General features: G+C 31.0%; 1 pseudogene; it reads right to left on the reverse strand.

Annotated features, from left to right (window-relative positions):
• Positions 1 to 26876, reverse strand: part of LOC149241627 (F-box protein PP2-B11-like) — a 73763-nt pseudogene extending 46887 nt beyond the window's left edge.
• Positions 26877 to 27323: the final 447 nt, after the last annotated feature.

Below are 27323 nucleotides of genomic sequence, written 5' to 3' on the forward strand. Positions count from 1 at the left end.
AAGTTGTTTAAGCCCCAATATAAATATTATAAATAGAAAAAAAACAATGTGGCATTGGATCATGGGCGACCATCATTCACCATGGTTGATTATGGTTTTCATGTGAAGGCACTCTTTGTTAAAATGCAACATTTGGCAAGGCTCGCGATGATTGGTTTTGAAAATGAGAGAATATATCTCATATTAAATATTTTAAACCCGCTAAGCCCTAAATCCATGGCATCAATATTGTAAATGTAAACAATGCTACAATACAAAACAATAATAATAAACATAAACCACAATCAATAGAATAACCACATTGTAAACCATTAAGACATCAATAAAAAAAAAAATATGAATACTTTAATAATAATACACTATAAATCATCAACACATTAATAATAACACATTTATATCACTACATTATAAATAATAAATAAATTTTAAAGCATAAATACATTAATATCAATACATGAATATACTAATAGTATAAATCTCAAGAATATTGATATAAATAGCAAGAACATGAAGGCCCAACAATAATATTATAAACCTCAATAATATTTTAATTTATGAAAGACATGAACAAAGTGAAGGGACCCATACAAAAGACAAAAACAATTACAAATGGAAGAGAAAAAAAAAATAGTAACACCACCATTGGAGGTAAGGAACATAAATGCAAAAAACACATCTAAATTACACACATTGGATTTAAAGAACAACATGATAGGACATTTTAAGACTAGAGATATACAATTTTCTACATAACAACAACAACAAGCAAAAAATTTCAATTTCACCAACATTGCAACCACAGAAAGAACATTGAAATTAACATATATTTTTTGTTTTCTTTACATCAAATAATTCTACTACAAAATTAAACTTGAAACACTCCATCAAAATTAATCTATGGAATAGCCTCTTCCAAAACACAACCAGAATGATGACAAAAGCAGCACCAATTCAAATTAATAAGATAGTGATCATGATACGTAATGCTTTCCAACCAATTCCTTCTTGTTCTCCTCCCAAACTCCCCATGGTGCACATGTAACAATTATTTTACATTTTTTCATTTCATCTAGCACATGAAGATGCTCATAAATGAAAGCAGGATGGAACCCATGTTTTCTATCAAACTTGTTCCGAAGATACGAAAGAAAACTTATTGCTCCAGCAATATTGCACATTGTTCTACCATAATAGATGACATCATTATTGTCCATATCTTCATTTGAAAGACAGAACAACAAAAGAAAAATTAATACACACACACACAAACAAATAAATATACACATCTATAGATATATATACATAAAACATAGCACCCCATTTTTATTTATGTAGAAAAACTTAATCTTATAAACCTCATGCTATAAAATAATCTAATGTTGCATGAACCAAATGATATAACAAATTGTACAAATATAAACCTCATTTCACAATACAATGGATAAAACTGTGGAAATAGAATAATACCGTGGAAAATATTCAAAAAATTGAATATTGTCCATGGTGATGACCAGTATTCAAAACCTCCATTTTTCATTTTATGATGCAATATGGATCCACAATATTAATTGAATGCAAATATGACAATATTATAGTCCATATATGCATTTGAAACACAAAACAATAAAAGAAAAATTAGTACGCACATGCAAAAACAAATAAGCACACACACACACACACACACACACACACACATATATATATACACATAAAACATAACATCCCATTTTTATTTATGTTAAAAAACTTAATCTTATAAATCTCATGCTATAAAATAATCTAATGTTACATGAACCAAATGATATAAAAAATTCTACAAATATAACCCCATTTCACAATACAATGGATAAAACTTTGGAAATACAATAAAACCATGGCCAATATTCAAAAAATGAATATTGGCCATCATGATGGCCAATATTCAAATCTCCTTTTTGCATTTCATAATGTAATATGAATCCACTTAAAAAAAAAAAAAAGTAAATAGAACAACATGAAAAATGATGTAAACATCTTTCTAAAATATTACTACAAATATGAGGAATGTATAAATCCCATAAATATATGAAAATGATTATTATATTAAAAGTAATAAAGGGACAATAAAATCAATTCAAAAAAATGTTCTATAAAAAGGTCACGATGTTATTAGTTGTATGTCATAGCGATATGAACTTCAATCACTCCTCTTCTTTCTTCCTAATTGTAACATACGCACTATCTTTCATCTTCGCATAACTCTGAAAAGAGAAAAGTGGTGCAATGTGTAAACCATCTATTGATTGCACTCTTGTTATGGTTGTGAAGGTTATGCCTTTCTACTCTTTATTCCCAATATCAACTGATGTCCGTTCTAAAGTCTAATGTTGTGACTTGTGGATTGTAAGCGCCCATACCATATTCAAAGGATTTTTTTTTTAATTTTCTCTTGTCACTGGTGTGATAGGCACATTGTTTAGATTTCTTGCATCAAATGGAACACCAACATACTTACCAAAAACAACAGTTGTGAACTTTGAAATATGAGGTGGCTTAGAGGTAGGCGTATCAAATATATCCTTAACATGACCAAGAGCACCATTCACCAAGCCAGCTTCAACCCATGAATTACATGTCAACATAACATGTTGACCATGACACAAGAAAACTTCACAGTCCAATTGATCATCATCAACACCAATGATTTCTAAAAGCCTTAAATGGTCAGCAATACATCATGCAATTGGAGAATTTAATGATTTTAACATATTCCTGTTATGGAAGGATACCAAATTATTTGTCGGAAACATGTGAATTGTTGCATTAAATAAATCCATTTCTGTAGGATGCAACCTCATATCATCCTATGACATAAGAAACTCCCAATATTCAAGAATAAGTTCTGCATTTCTTATGTTATTGAGGACTCTACGAAAACAAGATTGTTTCTCATTATTCCCTTCCTAGTGAAATATTGTGTGAAGAGTGACAACAATGTTGGATTTGTTCCACAAGAATTTCCCTATTGTATTACCTGCATACAACGACTTATTTCTCACAAGAGGCAGTTGGCTAAGGTCACCCACAAGGATGATGGATCTGCCACCAAAAGGACAATTCTTTTTCTCTAGAAATGCTTCTCGTAATCGAGCATCTATTTGCATAAACAACCTTGATCCTAGAAATCTCATTTCATCAATCATTATATATCTAATATGTTAAATTTCTTCTTGGAATATTGCTAGTGACTTCCCTTATAGTGGTTGCATATCTTTAGTTGGAATTTTTAGAGTTGAGTGTATTGTTTTTGCATGTATATTAAAAGCAATTATTCTTATTGGAGCAAGAAGAAGAAAAGGGCTTCTTCTAGTACTTGACAAATTAGAAAGAGCTTCAAAAATACAATGGATAACGAAATACATCCCAGTGCCTGCGGTGACCTGAACAATCATAATAAGAGCTTCATGAATCTCATATTAAGCAAAGTGCCTTAAAAAAATTTCAAAAGCAAGTCGTTTTTTTTTGTTTCTTTTTTGGACAATGAATCTGGAGATGAAAATGTTCTATTTGAAAGGTCAACAATATCACCAATTTATTTTACATTCCTTATAAAATTAATAGCTTCTTCTGCAACATCATCAGAAATAGTTGTACTTTGCTAGTCAAATGATATATCAAAGTCCCTTCGACCAAGGGTGTGAAGATCATAAACATTCACATCATTTGGTGGAACCAAGTGACAGAAAATCTTTCATTCTTGAAAATCATCTTCAAGATTCATTTCCTGGTTAGAAAAATCAGCATCTTCTTCATCTTCAATATTTTTGACAATTGATGGATTTTGATCAACATGACATGCTTGATATTGGAAATTCCTCCAATTTTAAATAATAATTTTAGCTGAAAGGCCAATTTCTGCAAGAATGTCATGAAATGGTTTTTAAAAGAGAAATTTTATCCTGCAAAAGGTTTCAAATTCATCTAAAGCCTCACTAGGAATAGAATTAAACCATGGCCAAACCCGTACAATAGCATGAGCATCTCTAGGCTTCGATGGATCTCGTTTATGTTTGTTATCAAATGTCAAAGATCTTGTTGTTTCTATTAAAGATAGATGTTCAAGGAAAGAAGGTCTCTTCAGATAATGTTGAATAAAAGTATTATCAGATGAAAATTGTGAGCCATCTCTTGAGATTTTCCTAAAAACCATTCTTCCATCATTTAAGGAAACAAATTTCTAACTACAAACAATAAGAGATAGCTTAAGCAACATATGGCATGTTTCTTGTGCTCCAAATTCACAGTCAAAAATTGTTTCTGCAAAAAACCTTCTGTATGCACATAAACCATGATCCTCAGAGCCAATAGAATTTCAAACTCTAGTTAACATATGATGATAAATTACAGACCTTTTTTCTGCTTTTGATGCATACTTTGTAATAGATTTCAAGACAACATAGCGAGAAAGCATTGGTTGGAAATCAACATTTGTACGCCACATTGTTATAAGGTTAATTTTATGTACATTGAGCCTATCATCATTTCTTGCTGGCTATTTTTTCTTCCTTGATCATCTATGAACAATATTGATTCATCACACAGATCCCATGGAGCATTTTACTGACATGTCAGAATAGTGCCCTTTTTGCGCAAACAAGAATCTACAGTACACTTTGTGTGCCTTTGGACACGATTTAATAATTCTTCATAATCATTATGAGAATTGTAAGAGAAAATTTGATCACTATTCAATAGGAAAGGGTAATCATTGAGGATTTGTGTAACCATTATGTTACGACGATGTATGTCACGTGGATTCCATGCAGTTACATACTTGTCAAAGAATCTCTTTGCAAGTTGTACATCAAAACCATTTGACCAATCAAGTCTTTCCATATCAGTAGCACCTTCTAACCATATGAAACCATGGATATGTGTTGAACCTCTATGCTGCCATTCATATCCCAAGAAAATGAAGGTATAGTTACTACAAACAATATAAATAGAATCATAATAAAAAAATTACAAACCATAGAAAATAAATTTAACAACACAAACATGTACCAGAAGTCTTTAGATTTAAGATATTTTTTGGATAACTTACTCTCAAAAAGTATTGAATATATGGCGCATAAATGTGGAAACAATGTGAGGGTAATGGATAACATTCTCTATTTTCATAAGATGCTCATTTAAAGAACAAGAATGTGAATGTATGGACATGAGATTATGCAACTCTTGCCACTTTGTGTCAGTTTCACTAAAAGTAAAAAATAAAGATGGACATCCCAACTAAGTAATCATGTTAGTTAATTCAACTTGAAACTTAGTCCAGTATGCCCTTGTACCTCTCAGAGAAGAACCAAACCACATAATATGCACAGCCAACTTATTATCTGGTAAGTCATAAATCTGGTGACGCAACTCTTCAATTGTTGCAGGTGAGTTATCATGTAAATGTTTCTTTGCAAAAACTGCAGCAGTTTCTTTGCTCTGATGTTGAATTATCATATTCAAAATGTAATATCGAAAGCAAGGATGGCTTCCAAATCTCTGAGCATAGTACCTAAGAAGATTCAGTGCATACTCATGAATTTCAACACTACAAATATGTGGTTGCAACCAATCAGCATCACCAATGGGGAACAATGCTGGGAATGCCATATCTAATAACCCCTATACATTATATTCATTCACTAGAGAGGTTCTAATACTCGGCCAATCCATGTCTTAAACATGTGAAGAGCCAACATTATCAAGAAATGGTCTAATTTCATCGACTTCTCTTCGTTCATTTGGTAGGCGAGCAACAAAAGAAGAAGGATGAGAGGGAAAATGCTCAACAGGAAACCCTTCATTATTAGTTGCATTGATCTCAGATTATTCAATATCACATTCAAAAAATTTAAGACTAGAGAAAACATATGTTGATCTTTCTGGAAGAGCATTCACTGAATCATAGTAATTACAACATCTTATAATATTGATCATGTTGTATTTTGAAAACCAATGCATCCATCACTCATGATCTTTTGACATAACATTTATAATATTTAGACTAAGCGACATGTCTCCTCACAATTAGAAAGTCAATATCTTCAACATATCAGGGAAGAATTTGAACAATTTTAGAAATATCTTGAGGGAAGCTAATTTTATGACCACGATACTTATATTTCCCATCTTAGGCATGTGTCACTTTTAAAATAGGATTCACATGTGCTGTTAGCATTTCTTCAACTTGAGTAAGAACTCTTAAAATATGAGGTTTCTCACCAAGATCGATGTTAGTATATCGACAAAAATAATGGGCACCTCTTTCACTCTTACATAGTCTGCAAACAGGTCCTTCAGAATCTCTCAAAACCTAGATTCTAGATATGATTCTTGGCAAATGTAGCACGTTTGGAAAATTAACAAGCTATCTATCTCTACTTGAAATCTTTTATGCACCGCAATCTTGTTTTCATCAAAATGAATATGATCTCTATCGACCAACCATGTTGCGAACCATTTGGAAGAGTAAAATTTATTCTCAAATGTACTTCATCTCCAAGAACAGGGAAAATTTTAAGAACCCCCCCTAAATTTATAAATATAATAAATGGGCGAATCTCCTTGGTATATAGGAAAAATGGAAGGCGATTTTATCAATAATATAATATGTATATATAATTTTTTGGCGAATCTCTCACCAGGCATGGCGAATATTTTACTCAATTATAAAATCTTGTAAGATCTTGGCGAGTCTTTCACTAAATAATAAAACTTTGTAAAGTCCTAGTGAATCTTAGCATAGGCTACATGCTGGTTTAATTCCCCCATTTAAATAGGCTACATTCCATGTGAATACCATGGGTCAATACCATGTGCCATTTTGGTGAATACCATGGGTCAATACCATGTGCCATTTTTATTTTTATTAATTCTAATATTAGGGTTAATAATGGTTTTTTGCATGGTATTAATAACAATCTAGTCCATGGTATTTGTCCCATAGTATTTTGGCCATAGGTTTCACCTAAATATAACCCATTTTTTGAGTGTTAGTAAATATAAGGTGACTTATGGAGTAGATATAAAAAAATGTTTTATTTGTTTACCATACCTCTCGTTTATTTATATTTTTATTAATTTACCATACCTCTTTTACAAATATGGTATTTGGCCCATAGGATTCACTTAAATAAAACCTCTTTCTTGAGCCTTCATAAATATAACGAGGGTTATGGACTAAATATAAAAAGAGGTTTTATTTATTTACGATACGTCTAGTTTATTTATATTTTTATTTATTTACCATACCTTCTGAGTAAGTATAAAAAGACATTTTATTTATTTACCATACCTCCACTTTACTTATATTTTTATTTGTTTACACCCTTACATGTATATAAGGTGATTTATGGAGTAAATATAAAAAATGTTTTATTTATTTACCATACCTCTCATTTATTTATATTTTTATTAATTTACCATACTTCTTTTATAAATATGGTATTTGGCCCATAGGACTCACATAAGTAAAACCTATTCTTGAAAATGGGCGAATGGAAGGTTGTAAGTCCTAATTTCAAGGGCTAAATTTACCTTTTTTATCCTCTCCCTTAAAATAAGGTGGGCTATTTGAGGTGATTTGTAAAAATGTACTATGATACAAAATATTCGCCCACTAAAAATTTAAAACCCCTTAATTTCGCCAAAGGGCGAACATTCGCCCCTAAAATTATCCTTGTCCAAGAACATGAGATTCCCTTCCCAAATTTGAAGCATGTGGAATGGATCTATGGCAGGGCCTTTCCAAATTTATGGTCTACATTTCACAAACATGAGAGGATGTAAATGTCCTTTTTTCATAAAATATTTTAAAATTTAATTTCGAGCTAATTATAAATGAAAAAAATGAAAAAAGAATCAAATTCATTCAAAATTTACATTTGTTTCTTGATGTGGATGAGGGTTATGAGATGGTTGCTCTTCGCTTCTAACATTAGTGGATGGAACATTTGGGGAGTTAGTTTCTATGCCTCTATTCAAATGAGTTGTTTCCTATTTCAACAGAATAAAATACATTATAAAACTAAATTTCCAATAAATAAAGATTCAAAAATGGAAAACAAATCAAATACATTGAACATGTACATTAGTTTTATAATTTTATGTTTAGGATTCCAATTCCCCAACCTAATCAGATGAAATCGTGCTTTTTCCATAAAAGGTTATAAAATACAATGTCCAACCAACTGTAAATGAAAAATGAGAAAAATATCAAATGCACTCAACATTTACATTTGTTTGGCGATGTGGATGAACGTTATGAGATGGTTCCTCTTCACTTCTAACATCAGTAGATGGAACATCTATGAAGTTAATTTGCATGCCTCTATTGAAATGAGTTGTATCATGTTCGAAGAAAAAAAAATATGTCATAAAATTCAATGTCCAACCAGCTAGAAATTCAAAAAATGAAAGGAAAATAGAAAAACATTGAAAATTTACATTAGTTTGGCAATTTAATTGTCGAGGAGAATGCACATGAAGGTTATGACATGCTTCATCTTCACTTCTCATATTAGTAGATGGAACACTTTAGGAATTAATTTATAGACCTCTATTAAAACGAGTTGTATCCTATTCCAAGAGAAGAAAATAACTTATAAGTTTAGTAAAAAAAAGTTTGTAAATAGAGGAATGTAACAAAACAACCACTATCGCAACAAAAATCAAAATATCAGTGTGTTACCTCCATTGTTCCATGTGAAATACTATCAGGGGTGATTGATTCTCTTGGTGGGACAACATTACTTTGAGAAGTGGCATTGGAAGATCAAATGTTTCAAGAAACTCACTCCAAATTATCAAACAAATGGCCAATTAAACTATCATCTAAATCATCACACACAATATCATCATTACCTCCACCATGGATGTTTTGTAAACTTTGGCCTTGGTCGAAACATGCAATTGGAGACACGGAATGGTTAGGGTGGATATTTTCATCCACATTATTGATATGATGTTCTTCTCGATTGCATGATGATTCCCCAATATTATGAACATTTTCAGGAGAGCATTGAACAACAAAATTATGCTGACGAGGAGCATATTCTGATAATGAACTATCATCAGGAAATGTTCTTTCCATTATATTATCCATAGTATGATACTTATGAGTAATTATAAAATTATTTTCAAGAGTGGCTTCACTCGTTCTTCTATGATATGTATCTCTCGTATGCTCATTTATGGCATCCTTATTTTTTTGATACCCTAAATGACGACTTTCATTAGACCTGTCACATGATGCTGGTGACAAATTTCATTTTCTTGTATGCTTGCTTGTGCCTTCAGATGACATGTCTACAATTAATAATAAAATATTCATTATGGACTATAAACATGGAAAATAGCAAATATCTAATATAAACAAACACAAAAGAATGAAAAAGGCACAAGTTTTTTTTTGAAATTGTAAAAAAACATAAATAGTGTATATGTTATTTTTTACAACCATATAAACTTATCAAAATGTATAGGATTTTTTCTAAATGGCTAAAAACAAAAATAATTTTTTCCAAATGGCTTAAACAAAAAATTCTAAATTTTCATGTATCGTATTAGAATCAAAACAAAACCCATACTATTGGGACACAATACTGTAAGAATTATATGACTTTGAAGTATGTCTAAAAATTTGGAACTATATACTATCAAAATATAAATGCAAATATTAAAATTTACATAAAGGTATAACATTGTTTGAGAATCAATGACAAAAACCAATACAAATAACATGTATAAAATAACTCATAGCAATTATAATTATACAAACAAAGAAAAATGCATAGCATCGAGACACATTTACATGTAATTAAGAAAATTTTAGGGGAAACAATATGAAATATTTTGCATCATATAGATCAATACAAGCATAATTTTAAAGTATTACCATAAAGACCCAAAGTATGTTTAGAGCCAAAAATGGAAATATTTTTCACAACCATAGAGAGTATATAAAACGAAAATATTTATAGGAACTCCTAAGAATACTAATATCATAAGAATCTATATCCATATCCAATGGTGGAATCTCATCAACAGAATGTATATGGGGAGCAATTGAAAAAACATTTCCATACTCAATCAAATCATTGTAATCCTCGAATGTTGGGTACCAAAACCCAAAAATCTATTCATTAGTTGGATTATCAATATCTGTTGGAAAACAGATGTGAGTCATCATGTCATATAAGAGGAAAGGAACTTCACTTCAATTGCACATAAGAACCACACCATGCACTGTTCAAAATGGAAGATAACCAAGAAATTTTCTATTTATATATGTGTAAATTTCTTCCAACAACTTCCATCTGGAACCCCAATTAGCCTCAAAGTAGTCAATTCTTCGTTCAATGCATGGCTGACCAAATTGGAAATGATCTAATTCTTCAATTGACCATACAGAAATGGAGCCATCATACAGCGTATGTCAGTGATTGGAAGTGGATTGGAACAAATGAAAAACCCCATTCATTTTTTATTACATCAAACCAGTAGATTATATACCCATACCGAGGATAATCTTCATACTCCTTGTCCAGATAGAGCCAAAAAAATTCACTTTTATAAAACACTCCATTCTTAGGGGGTGGAGTGCCACCAAATGGAAAATCAACCCTTTTCCATACCCTATCAAGACTACTGCAAACGTAAAATTTAGACTGCATCCTGTCATACATATGTTTTAGAACAACCAAGTCATATTTTTTGTTGCTTACATTTTCCAATAATGAAAATAATCCCCAGTCTCCAATTCGTATTAGCCCTTTGTTTTAAAGGCATTTGTAAATGCATTCGTTACAAAATAGTTGTGTGTATGGGAGAATTTTGTTGGTAAGGATAAAACCACCATTGGTCCAACAGTAGTCTCTACTCTGTACCTTGAATCTATCAATCGCAAATGAAAATGAGATATGTGCCCATTCTAATTAAGGTACTCCGCAGAAAAATAATTTCCTTCACTATTGAGGAAATGAACCATAAATCCAAATTCATTCATGGAGACATGCTTGCAACGTAATAAGAAAGAAGGGTTTTTAAAAACATTCTTCCATCTCTTACAAATAGTGCTAAACTTTATCACAACCGATAAAGGGAACCAGAGGAAGACAATTTCAATAATTTCTAATGGAAGAAAACTCCAACTAGCTGGATCCATGATCAAACAATGAAATCACCTAACATAATAATAATAAAAAATAAAAAATAAAATTGATATCAACAAAATAATTTAATGTTGAATAAAATTAAAAGTAACATACATACATAATTTACCATCTACACATACAGAAAAACTTCACATATGCACATTTTATAAAATCAAATGAAAGATCATAACATTATTACAACACCGAACAAAATTCCAATTCTTTTAAACCTAATCTCTATAATTTAAGATTATTAATGTTAGTAAACCAATAATTATGTTTATATTAAGGTATATGTTTAATATTGATGTTATAATGTTTCTACTAATATATTTATAATATCAATATAAATTTTTCATTTTCAATACAAATGTTAACATTAAACCAATTTTTTTAATATTAAAAAACCTAAACTTCAAAACCTAATGTTATAAATTAACACAATGCTACATGAACCAAATGATATAAAATTACTAAATATTTTAATCCTAACATCACTGAACCTAAATAAACCTAAAGTTATTAAGTGTAATGTTTAATAAAAATATTTACATAAAAAAATATTCACATTAATGTATAGATGCAAAATATATTTTTACATAGATTTCTATGTTTAACATTAATATATATATTTGTTAATAATAATAAAAATATTAATAATGTGTAAATTTTAATAATATTAATATTAATTAACATTAAAAGAGATATTGATGTTTAATATTAATATAAAATAGATATTAATATATTGATGTTTAATATATTCTAGATATTTTATATTGAATACAATAAATTGAATTAATAAGAAATTAACATAATTTATTATTAATATAGATTTTACATGGATTCTCAATTTATTCATTTAAATCCAAATGAATAGAATTTTAATATATAAATATTAAATGTTTTATTATCAACACAATTTTGACATCCATTCTTAATATTTGTATTTAAATCTAAATGAACTAAATTCTAAATGCTTTTCTATGTCTTTTTTGTTCTAATTTTTGGATTACATAAAATAAATCTATAGCATACATTTAACATAAATCTATAAAATAGATTTTATTATGTAAAATATATAAAAAAATATTTAACATAAATCTATAAAATAGATTTTATTATTTAAAATCTATAAAAAAAAATTACATAAATCTAGTACATATAATAGATGACACTTCTATTAAATTTTGGTGTAGTGAACGCTTTAGTTAACAATAGGGTTTCATTATATGCATATTTACTCCCATCTAACCCCAAATTTGGTACCATAAACAAAATACTTCAAATTTGTACTTTAATTTGGAATCTACCCTATATATACCTATCTATCTATATATATATATATCTATATATATATATATATATATATATATATATATATATATATATATAATTTTGGTAACCACTTTATATGAAATGACATATGACATTAAAAAATAATATATTTTAATTTAGCATAGACTTTATATAAAGATAAAGTACATATAAAATAATTGAGAAGAAATATATATGTATATCTATCCAATTAGTCACCACTTCATGTGTCATAAAATAATTGAAAATAAAGAAATATATGTGTATCTATCTCATTCTTCACCCCTTCATATCATTTAGAGAAAGTACTTACAAAATAATTGAGAATAAAGAAATATATATGTATATCTATCTAATTAGTCACCACTTCATATGTCATAAAATAATTGAAAATAAATAAATATAAGTGTATATATCTCATTCTTCACCCCTTCGCACCAAATGATATATGGCATGTAAAAATAATATACTTTAATTTGGCATATACTTTGTATAGGGATAAAATAATTGAATATATATATATATATATATATATATATATATATATATATATATATATATATATATATATATATATATATATTTATATATATATATATATATATAATTTATGACATATGACAATTTATAATGAAAAAGTATTGGTGGAGTCATAAATAAAATATTTTAATGACCATATTAAATAATATAGCTTTATGTAAGTTTATATTAAAAAAAACAAAACAATTTTTTTTTTTTTTTTTTTATATTTTCATTTTCTATTATAAAAAATACATGCAATTTATTCCCTTCTTAACCTTTAGGATATATTAAAAAAAAATGTTTAATATGGAATTTATCTATAGAGAATTTTTTTATTCCATTAATAGCTTACATTTGTTTTGTTCTTTTCTTAATATGAAGTTGATATGTAACATTTTAAATATTAATAACAATTTTTTTTATAAAAATAAAATATTGTATAAGGGGATATTCTTATTATATAAGATATATAAGAGAGAATTCTTATTATATAAATATTTTTTTAGTAACATTTGTAGTTTAGAGATGCACTATAAGACCATAGATTTGAAAATAATAAAATAATGTTGATATTAAAAGCAAAAAAAAATATTGTTATCCTTAATAGAAATATTCATTTTAGATTTAATAAACATGTAATATTTAAAATAAAAATATGTTAATAAGAAGGGTTTTAATAGGTCCACAGTTTAATTGGTAATCCTTATTATATAAACAATTAGATTAGATTATATTTGAAGTAATCCTTATTATATAAACAATTAGATTCAAATTTCAAATTCCCAATGAATCGAACCATTGAAATTGGTTCTTAATGTAAAGTGTCAAATTATTGGCTGATTTTGAATGGGAAATATCATGAGAATTAATTTTTGGTGTACCTCTGAATGCTTTTGGATAGTAAATGTTTCATGGGACTTTTGGAATTAATTTTTATGCACTTGATTTTGGGAAAATATATTTTTCATGGAAATGTTTGATGTAAGTCAATTCGATAGAAAATATACTAAATGTCAATGGGTATTTGTAGTTCTGGTTTTATAGTGTTTGTCTTCTATCATTAAATGTCAATGGGGATTTGTACTTATGGTTTCATAGTGTTTTTCTTCTATCATTTTTCTTCCAGCGAAAACCAGGAGAATAATTAACTATGAAGTTAATTGTAATTGCATATTATTTGGTTTCAATAATAAAATCAACTATGAAGTTAATTTCAATTGCATATTGCTTGGCTTCAATAATTCCACCAACCCATACACTAAGAGATGCATTCATCTACGAAAAAAAAAATCAACGATGAAGTTAATTGTAATTGCATATTGCTTGGCTTCAATAATTCCACCAACCCATGCACTAAGAAATGCATGCATCCACGAAGCACTGCATTGCTTATAATAGATGGAGTGGTGATGAATAACAAATCAACTATGAAGTTAATTGTAATTGCATATTGCTTGGCTTCAATAATTCCACCAACCTACGCACTAAGAAATGAATGCATCCACGGAGCACTACTTTGGTTATAATAGGAGTGGTGATGAATAACAGGTACAATAAATATTTAATGACAATTTGAAAAGCCACAATTTGAAACATTCAGCCAAGAAACCTTGTTCTTATTCCTCTACGTTACAATCCTAGATTGAGTGGTGGAGTAATAAAACATAGTATTTAACGACATGGTGATGAATAACAGGTACAATAAATATGTAATGACAATTAAAAACCTTGCTCTTATTCCTCCACATGGTGATGAATAACAGGTACAATAAATATTTAATGACAATTTAAAACCTTACTCTTATTCCTCCACGTTCCCATACATTACTCCACGTTTTAGTATGCAAAACCAACAAATAAAACACATAACCACCTAACCACTAAAAGAGTGTAAAGATTTCATAAATTTAATTTCAAAAAATATATATTACATCATTATTTTCTCTCAAAACCATTTGTTTTTTATAAATTTATATATTTCCTTTCTTCAATAAACACTAGTAATCTATTACCAATTTTTTTTTATATATATTTAAGGTTACAAAATCATTTTATATAATTATTTGAACTATTCCCTAGCTTTTTAAACTTTACACAATGAGCAAAGGATATATGTACGCCACATCAAGCCCTCGAGTCCCGACCTTATAAAAAAAGGCTTCGAGATATCATAGAGAACATATGGATAAACAATTGATTAAATATTAGCTAAATCATCACAGTTGTTATAGTAATAAGTTTAAAATAAAATAAAAAATATATATATACCGGTTACGTTAATGTAAATGATGTAAAAGATGAACGTATTAAAAATTTTAATTATTATATAAAAATATATGAAATATATAAAGTTTTATATCATATATGAAATTGATGGACATGTTAATAAAATTGATGGATATTTATTATTTGGAATCAATGTTTTGCATGTTAATGTAAATGATGATGTAAAAGATAAATGGATTAAGAACTTTAATTATTATATGAAAATATATGAAATATATAAGATCTTATATCATATATGAAATTGATGGACATGTTAATGAAACAAACTTTTGTTATTTGGAATCAATGTTTTGAAAAATATTTCCACTACTATAACAAGTGTATGTGTAAAGTTTTGTAATCCTCCTATTTCTATTATGGTAAGCGTGTGTAACATTTTGTAGTTGTTATTTGGAATCAATGTTTTGAAATGGATAATCATCTTATTCTGAAATACATCTTTCCATTACTATGAAAAGTGTATGTGTAAGGTTTTGTAATCCTCCTATTCTTGTTATGGTACGTTTTGTAGTCTTCCCTGATAGGTGTCAATTAACAAATGGCATAGTAGATTTTTAATCAAAATTAGTAAAAATTAATTTTTTTTAATCGAACTTCTAAAAATGAAATTTAAACAAGGTTTAATCATGTGATTTAGATATACGGAAGTTAGTGGTGTGAATTTCATCCATTGATATTGTGGCAACTAACGAGACTTTAAACTTGCCTATCATTTTTTTTAATTAGTAAAATGATTAAAGTGCCTAATTCCAATAGAGTTAAGAGATTCACTTAACTGAGTCAAGTGGAAGTTTAGTTTATCAATAGAGGAACTAGAGCTCATGTGTTTTATGGGTTAACTTTGTATTTTGCAATTCTACTTTTCCAACAAATTAATATAAAACCCCACCGTTTAAATTTCTATTATCAACCTATTTGAAATACACAAACTTATCCACTCAATAAGATTGATACTAAACCTGGAGTCGCCTCCGCAAACCCAATTCCAATAGCGTTGGTCGTTGCCCCATTTGATGGATAATTCCGTGGCAGATAACATGTAACCGATCTTCGCTGTGGATTGTTCCAACCAATGAATGAATGGATGGATGGCAGGCATTTTTTCAGCCAAAATTGGCAACCAAAATCAATATTTAGGAATGAATGATAATGGAGACAATAGGGATATTATGTGTATATATACCTGGGTGCCCCTGTTTATCCGAATAGAATTGCAGAGACGAAAATATAGTTCTTTCCTAGAAGCAAATGCGACGGCAGTACGGCCCTGGGTAGGATCTGGTAGCTTTGTTGAGGAATGAATTTGTGCCAAAGGGAGTCGCTATCGGCTAGCTTTGTTGAGGAATGAATTTGTGCCAAAGGGAGTCGCTATCGGCTGCAGATATGAAGAGTCTGGAGACGGCTGAGAATCTGCATACGTGGCGTGGAGTAGAGCATGGCGGATATACAGCTCTCTGGCAACTCCGGTAGATCGATGTCATTTGAATTCTCCATGCTCGCCTCTGTTGAGCTCTCATCAGCAGAAGCATTCGTCATGCAGAAACTACTGAATGACAAACTGCAAATAGGGAATGAACGTAGAATTGTGTGGTCACAAACATATAACATATGGTTTCTCTGGGATCACGCAGGATGCGTGATGGGCTGATGATGCGTAAGGATTAGTGGCAAGCAGGGTTGGAATTTAAAACCGAGGTGGTCAGTCAAATTTGACGGTTTCCACACTTTCGTTACCCGTTCTCACAATTTTAAAAAACAACGTTAAGCGGTTGCCTTGTGGCGGGTGATGTGTAACGGATAAACATCTATGAATTCTCTGGGTAGTGGATTGGAAAAAACAGTGTTATTCGAGGAAAATGTATAATTTTATAGGGCAAACTATTAGGCAACATGCATGCTTTGTTTTATGTGCTGAAATCTAAAACCAAACCCAAATTTCAGACGTTTGCCAGCGCTCCAAGGTTATTCGCTAGTTGTGCGGTAATTGGGTCAATGTTAAAATAATTTGACATGCCGTTAAAATTGACTTGTTACAGTTGACTTGAGCAAATGACCATCCAGAACGGTTACCAACTGAAGGGTGCATCATATAAAATTCTTTATTATTGGGCACACAATGTCACTATCAATCCTTTTAAATTAGTGGTGATTTAGGATGTTTTCATATAATAAAAAGATTCCAAAGAAATTTAATTAAATATTTCTTTTTTTGGTTTTTTATCTTTGTTTTGTTTGTTTAGATTTTATGGGATGTAACCAATTTTTGTTTTTTAAGATTATAGGGGATGTAAATCATCTTTATAATACTCCTAAATTTTTTATAATAATATATATATTAAAAATAATAAATTATATAATTATTTAAAATTATTTTTTAAATATAAGTTTTTTGGATTAATCATATTGTTAGGATTTGGTTTATTTTTTGAACCAACTAATATGGTTCATCCTCAGGACAATAGGACAAGGTTATGAGGATAAACCACATTAGTTGGTTCGAAATGTCGACCAAATCCTAACAATGTGATTAATCAGAAAGAGTTATATCTATATTATGGATCACAAAAGTCTTAGATCTAACAATATTTTTTAATTCAAATTATATGGTAAATTTTACATATTTAAATTTTAAAACATCAATTATACATGGTAGGTTTATTCTATAGCTTAGTATGATGTGTAAGTATGTATGTCCGTCATCATCAAGGTTGAAATTTTTCTCATATCTACGAAAATAGTTTCTTTTTTAAAGCTTAAAAAAAGGTAACTATACAAAACATTTAAATGATTTATGCTCATAAAAAAAATTGCAAGTGAAGAAATTGCATCCCTCTCTACTCATGATAGAACGGTATTTAAGATGGATCTAGTTATAATAAAAAATAAATATAAAAACTTAATATATTAAAAGAGTTAAGGTTATTAATTGAAATAAATTGTATAATGGAAAATGAATTAAGCATACATATTGATATTAATATATACTAATTCCACAGTGTAAATTTATATTTTTAATAAATATAGTTAATATATATTATAAATATAAATTTATACTTTAAATTCCTCCCTGTTAGAACAAAGCATACATAACACACTTCGGATTTATACTCAGAAACTTAGAAAACAATAGAAAAGAATAATTTCAAAGATAGACAAATGGAGAAACAATAAGATTACTCAATTAGAAATAGCGGAATAGATAAAACAATCTCTGGAAAACAGAATTCACTTTGCATTACATAACAGGCTTGGGCCTTGGCTTACTTTCCTTGGCCAGAGAAATTACAAATTTATAGAGGCAGAAGAAGGATCTAGAATCTTGTATGTGATTCAGATGGAGATCTGGAATGATCTAGAAACTAATGGTGGTGTAGAAAGATCTAGAATCCTGGAGATCTAGAAAGATCTGATCTAGAAGGATCTAGAATCTTGCGTGAATTTGGCTTCACACTTAACATTCTCCCACTTGAATCCAAATAAGAGTCATCAAGTCACACCGAGTCCTACCATGCCTCTACATAACTCATGTTTATTTCATGGTAGAATCTTAGTGAGCATATCAGCAGGGTTCCTATCTGTATGGATCTTTTCCAAGGATAACTGTTCTTCCTCCAACACATGCCAGATCCAATGGTACCTTAAGTCAATGTGCTTGGTTTTTGAATGAAATGTTTTTTTGCCCAGTGAATGGCACTCTGACTATCACAATATAACACATGCTTGTCCTACTTTATTCCTATCTCTCCTAGGAATCGCTGCATCCACAACATCTCTTTACAAGCTTCTATTGCAGCTATGTACTCTGGTTCTGTTGTAGAGAGGGCTACTATTCTTTGTAGCCTTGACACCCAAGATACTGTTGCACCTGCAAAATTATACAAATAACCTGTAGTGGAATTTCTGGTATCCATATCTCCAGCCATATTCGCATCTGTAAATCCTTCAAGCACAGTCTCATCATGACCAAAACATAAACAATAATGAATAGTACCCTTGAGATACCTCAAAATCCATTTTACTGCTTACCAATGTTGTTTTCCTAGATTGGCAAGGAAGCTACTCACTACTCCCACTGAGTTTGCAATGTCTATTCATGTGCATACCATGGGATACATCAAACTACCAACTACTGAAGCATAAGGAATCTTGCTCATCTCTTCTTTCTCCTTGCCATCACTAGGACATAATTCAGTACTCAACTTGAAGTGGGCTGCAAGGGGTGTACCAACTAGCTTAGCATCCTTCATATTAAACCTGTCAAGCACCTTCTTGATATATTTTTCTTGTGACATCCACAACCTTTTGTTCTTCTTGTCACGCATAATCTGCATGCCCAATATTTGTTGTGTTGGTCCCAAATCCTTCATTGCAAATTTGCTACCAAAATCTTTCTTCAATCTATTGATCTTATTCTTATCATGCCCAACAATCAACATGTCATCCACATATAACAATAATATGATATACTTTCCTTGATCATACCTCTTGATATAGACACAATGCTCAGCTTCCAACCTCTAAAAATAATGTTCCAACATAAATGAATTAAATTTCTTGTACCATTGTCAAGGTGCCTGTTTCAACCCATAAAGACTCTTCTTCAACCTAGAAACAAGGCCTTCTTTTTCTTTTTCTATGAAGCCTTCTGGTTGCTCCATATAAATTTCTTCCTCCAATTCACCATGAAGGAATGCAGTTTTTACATCTAACTGTTCACATTATAAGTTTAAAGTAGCAACTAGACCAAGAATGACTCTAATGGATGACATTTTAACAATAGGTGAGAAAATTTCAATGAAGTCAATACCTTCTTTTTGGGCAAAACCTTTCACCACCAGCCTTGCTTTATACCTCTCCTTCTTTTCATCACCTTCATGCTTAATACTGTAAACCCATTTGTTTTGTAGAGCCTTTCTACCTTTTGGGAGGTTTACCAACTCTAAAGTTTTATTTTCCAGCAAAGAGTTCATTTCTTCTTCCATTGCTTTCTTCCATTCTTCACTGTGCTCAACTTTATAAGCTTCTTGAAAACAATTAGGTTCACCTTCATCAGTCAAAAAAATATAGTTTGAAGGAGGATACCTTTGTGAAGCTTTTTGGGGCCTAGAAGATCTGCGAACCAACTGTGGTGGTGCATTATCAGGTTGAATCTCCTGTAAAGGTTCCTGCAAGATTCTTTGTTGTTCATCATTTTCCACTTGTTGTTCTTCATGCTCATGAATTTGCTGTTCATTTTCTTGTATTGGTGGTATGTTTTCCTGCTGCTCTTCAAACCTATCAATAACCTTCTTGACCTCCAACTCACCTACATTCCTCTTGAATATTTCTGACTCATTAAACATAACATCCTTGCTTCTAATAATTTTATGTTTGACTGGATCCCATAGAAGATAACCAAAATATTCATCCACATATCCCAAAAAAATGCATTTCATAGATTTATCATCTAGCTTAGTTCTATTTTCTTTGGGAATATGTACGAATGCTTCACATCCAAAGATTTTCAAGTGAGCATAATTCAAATTCTTACCAGTCCAAACTTCTTCGGGGATACCGCCATCCAAGGTTGTAGTTGGAGATCTATTTATGAGGTAGCAAGCGGTCCTGACTACTTCCGCCCAAAAATTCTTCTCCAAATCGGAATTGGACAACATACTTCACGCCTTTTCCATAATGGTGTGATTCATCATTTATGCGACACCATTCTGTTGAGGAGTACTAGGCACAATCTTCTCATGCTTTATGCCAAACCTGTTACAATATTCCTTAAATTCATTTGAGAAATATTCTCCACCATTATCTGTTCTTAAACACTTCAGCAATTTGTCAGTCTCTCTTTCAACAACAACATGGAATTTTTGAAATATTCCAAACAACTTCACTTTTATTTTTCATAGGATATGCCTAAACCTTCCTGGATGCATCATCTATAATTGTTACAAAATATGATGCTCCTCCTAATGATTTGATGTTAACAGGTCCAAACACATCTGAGTGTACCAATTCTAACACATTTTTCTTTCTGTCATGGCCACCTCTAAGGAATGAAACCCTTCTTTGTCTACCATATATACAATGCTCACAAAGATCAAGATTGTAGGATTTCAAACCTGGCAATAAATTTTTACCAACAAGGATTTTTAAGCCCTTCTCGCTCATGTGACCCAAACACTTATGCCACAAATCTGCTGAATTTCCTTCTTTTATGACAACAGCCAAACCTGATTTTCCTACTAGTGTCTTCAATGTGTATAATGTTCCCGTCTTAGGTCCTTTGGCTATGACCAATGCACCTTTGCTAATTTTCTAGCCTCATTTTCCAAAGCTTGTCAAATAGCCTTCATCATCCAGTCGTCCCATAGAGATTAAACTCATGCGGATTTTTGATACATGTCTGACCTATTTCAAAAATATATCTTGTCCATCTTTCATCTTGATCTGGACATCTCCCACTCCAACAATACTGCAAAAATGATTATTCCCCAAATGCACTCTACCATAATCACCAGGATTATATGAAACAAAACTATCTTTGCATGGGGTTACATGGTGAGATGCCCTAGAGTCAAGGATCCAATCAAAGATACTGCTAGATGTATATACACATGCATCCTCTATTAAAACAGTAAACAACACATCACCATTTGTGACTACAGCAGTAGTCTCACCTTCATTTGTGCTGGATGACTTGTGATTTGTACTGGGTGGTCTTTGATCCTTTTGTCCTTTCTTCCAGAATCAACATTTTTTCTTCATGTGCCCGGGTTTGCCACAATGAAAGCAGATGATTATACCTCTCCTTGATTTTGATCGGCCTCTCGATCTTGATCGCCCTTGCCAGCCTCGATCCATTCTCCTACCATGATCAGCTAAAGCTAGAGCCTCTCCTCCCTAGTTTTTTGCAATTGACTTGCGTTGTAGCTCCTCATTCATTAAACTACTGCTGAAATCATCAAGCTTCAAGGTCCCTGTAGTTGCTAAAGTGCTCATAGCTACAATTAAATTTTCCCAGCTGTCTAGCATAGAACACATTAACAAAATAGCTCTATTTTCATCATCTAAAATGATTTTAACAGAGGCAAGATGATTAGTAATAATATTAAATGCATTCAAGTGCTCAGCAACTAAAGCACCCTCCTTCATTTTGAGATTATAAATCTTCTTAATCAAGAACACTTTGTTTGATGCTATGTTCTTCTCATATAGATCATGGAGCCTCTTCCATAATCCTTCTGACGTCTTTCTCTAGACACATTGAAATAAACATTCTTTGCTAAATATTGGCGGATTGTTGCAATCGCCTTTCTATCTAGCTTATTCCACTCTTCATTTGTCATCGATGAGGGTTTCTTTGTTGTTCCCTCAATCGGAAAATACTGATCCTTTAAAATCAGTATATCCTCCATCTATGATTTCCATAGGGTAAAATTAGCCCTACTCAACTACTCCATATATGTAACTGTTGTCTCCATTTTCAATCAAACTCAAGCCCCAAAACACAGAAACTCACTTAAAAATAAAATGTTAATTATTACTCTTTATAATTTAGTAATAATGACCTTCCTCCTTTTAAAATACCCTTTTCAAAATTCCTGCTCCTTTTAAAATATACTTTTCAAAATTCCAACATATAATTATATATTTTGATAATAAATATAAAAAACATATATAATGTTTTAACCTTTTCAGATTTCACAAATACATATGTTGGTTTGAGAAAAAAACTTGACGTATATGTCCAAGCTTGATGTAAAAAAAACTTACAAACACCGCGCTTCAACTCTAATCTCCACGGATCTCCACATTTCAAACTCCAGCAACACGTTTCAACATAGATCCACGACCTTGTTTCTCTTGTAGCAATTGTCTTTTAGTTCCAGCATTCCTCAGCCATTTCTTGGACAGATCCCTTTCCTGGACTCTCTTATTTGCAGGGATTTCTGACTTTCTAGACAGATCCTTCAACAGCTCCAGAAGTAACGGCCAACGTTTTAACGAACGCTGCCAGAGCAAGGTGATGGCACTACGCGGCTTGCATAGTGGATATTCGACCCTAGCTCTGATACCAGTTGTTAGAACAAAGCATACATAACACACAACAGATTTATACTCAGAGACTTAGACAACAATAGCAAAGAATAATTTCAAAGACAGACAAATGGAGAAATAATAAGATTACTCAATCAGAAATAGCAGAATAGATAAAACAATCTCTGGAGAATAGAAATCACTTTGCATTACATAACAGGCTTGGGCCTTGGCTTACTTTCCTTGGCCAGAGAAATTACAAATTTATAGAGGTAGAAAGATCTAGAATCATGTATGTGATTCAAATGGAGATCGGGAATGATCTAGAAATTAATGGCGGTGTAGAAAGATCTAGAATCCTGGAGATCTAGAAAGATCTGATCTAGAAGGACCTAGAATCCTGTGTGAATTTGGCTTCACACTTAACACTCCCTCGCTTCTATTTTATTACCCCTAGAGACCTTTACAACTCAATATTGGATGGAGATGCTGTCCTATAATGTTATATTAGAAAAATATATTGCAAGAGCGGAACTCTACAATGAACATTCAAGGGAGATGTCCCATAATTTCACATTAATGTGTGTGTATTAATTAATTAATGAAAAATAAAGAATAATATTGAATGTGTTTGGCTCAATTAAACTTATTAACGTAAGTCTAAACAACATTCAATAAAATAAAAGGAGTATAGGATTCTTTATCTAAGTATCTTTGTCTTAAAATTCAATTAAAGTATGCTTTCTCTAAGCTATGTTTATTTTTCAAAATTTCTTAATCTATATAATATGTAACCTATAGTAATGAAATATTATTATGTCTATAAATTCTATGTTCTTTCACACTGTGACAACAAACTCACCCGGTTATAAAACTTACTAACACTTCCTCATTCTGCTTTTCTTTGATTACTAACGGTGCATTTCAAAAACAATATTATTTTAAGTTTTGTTAGTAATGTAAAAAATATACGATTATTTTCAAAATGTGAAATTGATTAAACACATGTCAAATCTTATTATTTATTGTTGCATGAAATTGGAATACTTACAAAACTAAAACATTACATGAAAAAATTAAGTTAGTGTGAAGATCTACCAAGAGTCTTGATAGATCAAATCACTCATTAAATCACTTGAAACACAAATATATTTTTAAATATAAAACTTAAATAAAAATTTACACCTCATTAAATTTAATCCCTCACACCTCTTAATAAATCTAGCATTTAAATAAATATATATTAATTATAAATCAATAATCCTATAAAATTTATAAATACAATAAATAACATCCATATATCAAAAGATTTTAAAAATAAAAATTACAAATAAAAAGAATATAACAACCCAAGTTTGATGCACTTAAAAACAAATGATATATTGCAATCTTCGAAAATTTACATTACCTTGAAGTCAAGTTACTACACTCGTTACTCACATGATAAAAGGACCATGATAAAATAATGTATGACCTAATATTAAAAACCTAATTTTATTAGCCTAATTTTATTAGCCTAATTTTATTAGCCTAATTTTATCCTACAACCACTGTCTTTAGGGTCAAAAGTATTTGGTTTGAGTTATTCCAAATTTTTGAATGTCCTTAGGTTAATGTAAATATAACCACGGTAAAAATAGTTTTTCCAATTAGTTATCATGAATTTAATCTACAATTTTGAAGTCTAATGAGTGAAATATACATAAATATCAAAGTGGAGTCTAAGGATTTAATCTACATCCTTAATAATATAATCTTAAAGTCTAAATAGTAAAATATACATAAATATCAATGTGGAGTCTATGGATTTGCATCTGTCGCTTTGAGTTTAAGCGTAATTAACTGAAAATTAAAATAATGTATATATCGTTCTTAGGTAATAAATAGATTTTTTTTGGGTTAAAAATGTAATTTTTTTTTAATGAAAATGATTAAATATCTCATTTTATTCGCAGGGTAAAAACATAAATGTTAATAATATCATAATTAATATTATTAAAAATTAAAATTTTAAATAAATTTATAATCAAAATATAAATAAAAAAATATATTTTATATATATTATTTTCCTAACCTTTCATGAGACTTATCAAAGTGGACTTTAAGGATTTAATCTACATCCTTAATAATCATATAATCTTAAAGTTTAAATAGTAAAATATACATAAATATTAATGTGGAGTGTATGGATTTGCATTTGCAAAGTACATAGGTGGTGTACCCACCTTTTAGAATGTAAGCTAAATAGAAGTAAGACACCAACAAGGAATGATGATCCCTACAAGGCATGATGTTCCTGGGTTTGTCGCCATCTCAGGAATGAAATTGACCATACTTGTATGCGGCTCACTCCGTGCAGGCAATATTGGGCTTGAAGCAACACTGAGCCGTAAGCCATTGGGTGCAAATAATAGTATGTCACATCTTTAAAAAGGGCCTCAACACCCCTATGCCTTGTCCTGGAATCACTAAGGCACTAAGTCGATGTGGGGCTATCATTAATGAGGGTCTCTACCCTAGCTCATCGTGAATACAGTGGGCTAGGTGCCCGGGTTAGCTAAACAGGGCTTTCTCCCCATGAATAGAAAAGGATCGCTACAGATCGATTATACGCCCCGCATGACCTGGCATAACTAGATTGGCAAAGAAAGGTTCCAAGTTCACTTACAACAGATTTCATAAACCTCCTAATTCTTTCGTGAACCTTACCGAGAACTGAGAAAGTCCTTTAAGCTATGGTGCTAATAATGGAATGACCTAAAATGGACAAGTTGAATGTAGATATGGATGGATATGTGGGTCTCATATATGGAGAACCTTATATGTCTCATCTCAACCAAACAAACATGAAGATGAGTGTAAGGCCTCTGGACTAGACTATAAGGTCTTTCTTTCTTCCCCCTTCTTGCCTTAGCCTTAAGCCAGAGTTCAAGCAGTATGAACTAGCTCTAAGGTACTAGCTTCAGCCCGTAGAGTAAGAACTATTAGCTGTAGAGAAAGTAACTACTAGTTAACTCCTATCTTCTTATCTCATCTTATTATCTACTCACCTTGCTTTCTTATCATACATCCTCTTATCTCCTTCACTCCCATATTCTTATTTCCTTATGAAATGCTTAGCACTATATCAACATGATGAAGGACGGATTAAGCCGTGTGAGGTATAGACCAATAGAGGGAAAAAGAGAATGTGTGGCTTGCCGGGTTATAACTACATATACCTATCGATATCGTTACACCTTTGATACAAATAAGTTGTACCTTCTCATCTGATCACTAAAACTGGCCAGCAGTGTAATCGGCAAGTAGATAAGATACTTTTTCTCTATCAGTGCACCTCATCACACTGCTACATTCTCCGTTCGTTGTTGTCGTATCTGTATCCGTATCTATAGTTGTTGGTGTTTCATTGTATCTGTATCCGTATCTGCAGCCATATCTGTTTGTCATTGTAGTTGTCGTATTTGTTGCCGTAGTTGCCGTATCCGTAGTTGCCCTTGCCAACACCCTTGCTAGATAGTAGGCTCTGCCACTGCCCATGCCCCTGCCCCGTGCCCATATGCATTACCCTTTTCTAAAGGGTAGTGAGAATGGTTGGGACAATAAACATCCATCTCGTTTGTACTTTGGATACCCTTATAATGGAACCATCGGACATTGTTGAAGTGATTAATCCCCGGAGAATACAGGGCATTAAGAACAAAGAAATTGTTAGAGGTTCCATTCCTAGTAGTAAGATCCTTGGTATTTGGAAAAGAATCTTTGCAAGAAGGATGGCTAGAGATTCATTGGAAATACACTAACCCCTGTTAATTCATAATATTGGGTCATAATCTTTTTTTTTTCAATTCCACGGATTACTCCCCATATTGCCTACTGTAAAGAAAGGAGGAGTCGTATGAGGTGGGAATCTCATGTACGGTTTTGAAGCGGAGATCATTTCAATGGAATGAATGACTGTAATGAATGTCAGCTCAATCGGAAGGG

This window comes from Pinus tabuliformis, chromosome 8, assembly GCF_031772625.1.
Source record: "Pinus tabuliformis cultivar Carrire ecotype Pingquan chromosome 8, CPIR1, whole genome shotgun sequence".
Classification (NCBI taxonomy): Eukaryota; Viridiplantae; Streptophyta; class Pinopsida; order Pinales; family Pinaceae; genus Pinus; species Pinus tabuliformis.